The following is a 5,547-nucleotide window of genomic DNA, read 5'->3' as shown; positions in this document are numbered from 1 at the left end:
TTAAACAGCTGATAGATCCAGTACACAATTCAAACAACTAATTCCTCAAGGCAATCATTTGAAGTTTGGTATTTCACAGAAGAACTTTATGTGTACTTTCTATTTTGTCACACAGAATATTGTAAAGATGTATATTCAATGGTGGAGTTTCAGTAAGATTAAAATTATTTCATATATTTTGTTAACAAGGTCATCTTTTAAAAAGATTTATTTATTTATTTATTTATTTAGTTAGTTAGTTAGTTCTCTCTCCTTCTTCTCCCACCCTGGTTGTCTGTTCTCTGTGTCTATTTGCTGCGTGTTCTTCTTTGTCTGCTTCTGTTGTTGTCAATGGCATGGGAATCTGTGTTTCTTTTTGTTGCATCATCTTGTTGTGCCAGTTCTCCGTGTGTGCGGCACCATTCCTGGGCAGGCTGTACTTTCTTTCGCGCTGGGCAGCTCTCCTTGCAGAGCGCACTCCTTGCGCGTGAGTGAGGCTCCCCTACGCAGGGGACACCCCTGCGTGGCAGGCACTCCTTGCGTGCATCAGCATTGCGCATGGGCCAGCTCTGCACGGGTCAAGGAGGCCCGGGGTATGAACCGGGGACTCCCATGTGATAGATGGATGCCCTAACCATTGGGCCATGTTCGCCGCCAACAAGGTCATTTTTAAGTGAAATGGGCTTTTTTTAATCCCCCAGGAGTGTAGAGCAGTAAAGAATATAATATCTCTTAGAATAGGGTGGGCCACTGTTTTTTATTAAGCTAATGTGCCAGTAGGTTTATCCACCAGTGCCTTTGCAACAACATTGCCAATGTCAACCCATGAAAAAGGAAGAGCTTATCTTAATATTGTTGTGATAATAGTTTGACTTCATAGACTCTCAGAAAAAGACTTGGAAATTCCCAAGGGTTTGAGAACCACACTTTGAAAACCTCTATTCAATAATATTTAAAAGAAATTAAATTGTTACAGCTTTTTAACTGAAGATCACTGAGTCCTTGTTTCAGTCAGTAAACAAATAAGCAAATAGAGCCAATTCCAACTTCTTGGTTAATTTATTAAATGAGAGTTATCAGGAAAATAAGTCGTTTCATTATGAAAATAGGTTTGACTTGTGAAGCCCCTAAATCACTCATTGAGATCACTGGCCTAGAGCATGCTGAATTCTGACTCCTTTTATAGGAAAAGTAGGGGATAAGTAGTGGTGAAATTGGTCTTGAGGAGACATCAGGCAATGGGAGGTTAGTTTCCTGAGACACAGGTAAAGAGAGATTCAAAGTTCTCAGTTTCATTTCATTCTTTGATAAGCTTCAAAGATCTAAAATTTGTCTTTTGATGATTGTCTGTGGAAAATTTATGTCACATAAAATATTTGTCTCTTGTTTTGTGCTTATGTTCACAGTTAGACATTGTTACAGTCAGATATTGTGCATATAACCATTTTCTTACTGGCATTTACCCACATAATAGGGAATCCTTCCCCCTTAGTGGCATTTACCAAGAATTAATCTTAAATGTAATAAAACTATATTCTTCACATAGTTTGCTGAGAAAGAAAAAGGTAAAAACACATCTTTGTCATGTATGTGCTACTTTTAATATATACTGAAAAGCAATATTATTACACATATTTTAACTGTATAAAATTTTTTGTCATTTAACAAATTTAATGGATGTTCATTGAATAAGAATCAATGAAAACAATTGTACTATTGATTGAAACCGTTTAGGTTTCTGATAGTGCTAATTGTGATTCACTGTTAAGCAGTTTATATTTTGCAGAGTAATGGCATGTTGTTTTTTAGTTGTAAAATATTAATAGAAAAATCATATTTTATTAGTTTTTCTTGCTGTCCATATTCTTAATACAATTTTACTTTGAAAGGTAATTTTTTTCAGTTTTTAATGTATCCTTTCAGCATTTTGAGATGCTTCATTTTCTTATTATTGGTAAGCAAAATTTGCAGGTATATTATTTAAAAGAAAATATATAATTTAAAATATTTTATATTGGTCATTTTTCAATTTAGTACCTGGTTTTACTACTTCTTTCAATATATTTTAAATGGAAAAATTAGACTACTGGTATTATATCTAGAAATGAAGTTTGACAGCATAAAATTTTAGAGATTCCTTGTGTGAAAAAATAATGGCCTTGCAATTAATTTTCTTACTGGTTGTTCCTAATAATGAAGTTTAATTTACACTTTCTAATGTGAATGTAAACATTAACAAGGTTATCATTAAATTTACCAATGAGTTAAGAACTTGTTTTGGAAGTGCTTGTCAACAAGTGATCATCAGTATTAGATAAAAGTATATCCACTGTCATCATTTGCTTCAAGAAATCACAAAACACTGAATGCTCAAAATAACTAACAAAAATATTTATAAATATTAAATTTTAATAAATAAAATGAACCATTATAAATAATACAAATAATCAGTATCAGGAAAGTACTTCTGAAGAAAGTGACCTTTAATCCAGGACTGAGATCTAGTGAGTAGGCATTAACTAGGTGAAGACTGTGAAGAACACTTAACCAGAAAGAGGGCAATATGCAAAAGATGGAGATTAAAGACTTTAAAGCATGGCAGATCCAAAAAAACAAGTGCATGGCTGGGCGCAGAGTGTGAAAGGAGGGAGGCCTTGCCATTAATCATAAAGTGTTTTAACTCTACTATAGGAGCTTTAGGAAGCTGTTGTGAGTGACTATTTTGTGTTTTCAAATTGATTGTTGGAAAGGGAAACTATATAACCAATTAAGAGTACAGGACACAAATGACAGGCTACAGTCATGAGCGTGCCATAAGTGAATGATTGTGGAGAGATGCTTCATCTTAATGTGTGTTTATAAAGGAATAAAGAAAAGCTAGCAGACTGGCTTAACTCACAAGTTTCTGGCTTGGACAAATGGATAAAGCTTGAGATAAAGAACACTGTCTTAGAGGAAAAATGATAGTCCAGTTTAGAACAGGTTGAATTTGAAATGCCTTTAAAATATCCAAGAGGAAAAACAAGCAGCCAAGCATATGGGTCCGGTCTGGAAATAAAATGTGCGAGTCAACAGCATATATAGATGATAAGTAAAGCCATAAAAGCCAGTGTTGTCTGACTGAATTTATAAGGTGAGGCTAGAAGTGAGCCTAGAGTAAATAATAAGGAATACTACTATTTTAGTTGTAGTTAAATTAAGCAAACTGTGAATACTAGGGACTGTGAATGTTAGAGGCTAAGGCCAGATAGGAGTGGATGGATAGATGAACAAGTCGTGATCTAGATTATGGGCGAGTTAGAGTAGAAGAGAGGGGAGTTAAGAAGAAAGTTGGGTGCAAACAGGAGAAAAATATTCTGTAACTTGTAACTATAAAGTAGAATGCAGATTTCTGCTGCAAGTGACAAGTAAATGGTGGGGTTAAAAACGTGAAGTTTGTTATAATCAGAGATGTAAAACTAGCATGGTTAACTTCTGGCAATTCTGAACATAATCCAATGTAAGATATATGAAATTACTACATTGTCTTTCCTCATTCTAGCAAAAGAAAGCCCTGTAAATTGTAACGTGATATTTATCAAGTGATATTTCTGAACGACTGGAATAATTATTGCTATTCTTTATATGGTTATTTTTTGGAAGGTCTCTTGAACTACAGAAGTTTCATGAAACAGAATATAGGGTAAAAAGGTAAAGGTAGCCCCTCAGAATATAAAAGCTTCATAAAGACAAAAGTAAAAAATTCTTGGTCTCATGAGTGTTGTTCTTGAGCAAGCCAAATTCCCTACTCTTCAGGAAAGGAACCAGTCTTGGCTTACTGTGACCAAAACACTTTAAGTAATGTGTGCAACAAGTATCTGTGGAAAGAACAATATAATATAAATTTTAATGACATTTCTAAGGGTACTTCATCAATATGCCTCTTCTTCATCTAAATCAAGATGCGTGCAAACTTTTATACTCTTATTTAAAAAAACAAAAGATGGAAGGATTCAATTTGTACTATACATCTTCTCAACAAAAGAAAGCCATGGCTGAACCACTTTGACAAATTTTTAATGATACTCTAGGGGGTTAAACTTCTAGGCATGTGAATTTCTTGAAGAATGTCAAATGCTTACTTCCAAATACATCCAAATAGATTTTTATGAACAACAGCCATTATATTATCTTATCTCTGATACTTCACCATATAATGTTGAAATAATGCTTCTGCTCAAATAGCCAGAGGAAAATGAGTACTTGCCATTCAAGAATATCTCCAGAGAAGATGGGAGGACACATTTAGAAAGATATTTTTACTGTTAATCATGAATCAAGAAGTTAGAAAACTGGGGGGGGGGGGGGGGGGGGGCGGGGAGAGGGGAGAGAAATAAATAAAAATAAAAAATAGAAATAAATAATAAAAAAAAAGAAGTTAGAAAACTATATTTTTGTGCTTTGTAATTCATGTAAGAGGTTTTGAGGGCTGTCTTTTAATTATATATCATATATATATAATATATATACGTGTATCCTTGTGTGTGCATTTATTGTATGTCATTATTATATAAACTTGGAGTCCTTGTTCAAAGCATAAGACAATGTGGAAAAGCTACATCAACTGCTATACAGCTGGTGCTTCTACCTCTATTATTCCCAGTCATTAATGGGTTCTTTCTGCTGAAATTTTTCATGATTAAAAAAAAAAGATTTATTTTGTTCAATAAAAATGCATTTATAATTGCATTAGATACCAGAATTAGATGGTCCAGGTACAATAATGGAGAAAGTAAAACTAAAAAGAGGGAAAAATAAACCTGTAAATAAATGTAGAAGATTTAAAAAATCAACATGATTTTATTTTTAAGGGGAATCTTTTAGATATTCCACAAGAGAGATTTCACAATATGAGACTATAGCTTCTGAATGAAAACCAGGAATGACTTACTTAAAAGTCCAGGCCCTGAATTGAATTTAATAAAGTAGAAAATGGTACTATTGACAAATATGAAAATTATTATATTGAATGGAAAACAACTCAGAATACTATTTCCAGCAAATATATTTTTCCAAGGAATGGGATCAAGATCGTTGTCAACAACTAACCATAACTTTTAGTGTGAGGTGAAACAATTTTTGTTTTGATAGACACCTTGCTGTGATGGCTCAATCAATAGTTTCAGCACAATGGCAGAATAAAGATTAATATGCCAAAATCAGTAGTGTTTCTATATACTAGTAATCAAGAAAAAAATTCCATTTATAATAACAATTAAAAGAATCAAATACATAGGAATAAATTTGACCAAAAATAAAAGGATGTGTACAGGGAAAACTATAAAACATTACTAAAATAAATCAAGGACCACTAAATAAATCAAAGTTCCTCCCATGTACATTGATTGGAAAGCTAAATATTGTTTATATATCAATTCTATCCAAAGAAATTTACAGATTCAAGGTAATCCCAAACAATGCTCCAACAGCCTTCTTTGCAGAATTGGAAAAGCCAATGATGATATATATGTGGAAAGATAATGGACCCCAAATAGTGAAAAAAAAAAAAGAAAAATTGAAAATAACAAA

Source organism: Dasypus novemcinctus, chromosome 7, assembly GCF_030445035.2.
Source record: "Dasypus novemcinctus isolate mDasNov1 chromosome 7, mDasNov1.1.hap2, whole genome shotgun sequence".
Classification (NCBI taxonomy): domain Eukaryota; kingdom Metazoa; phylum Chordata; class Mammalia; order Cingulata; family Dasypodidae; genus Dasypus; species Dasypus novemcinctus.
The sequence above is the reverse complement of the archived record's forward strand: the minus strand, read 5'-3'. Positions refer to the sequence as shown.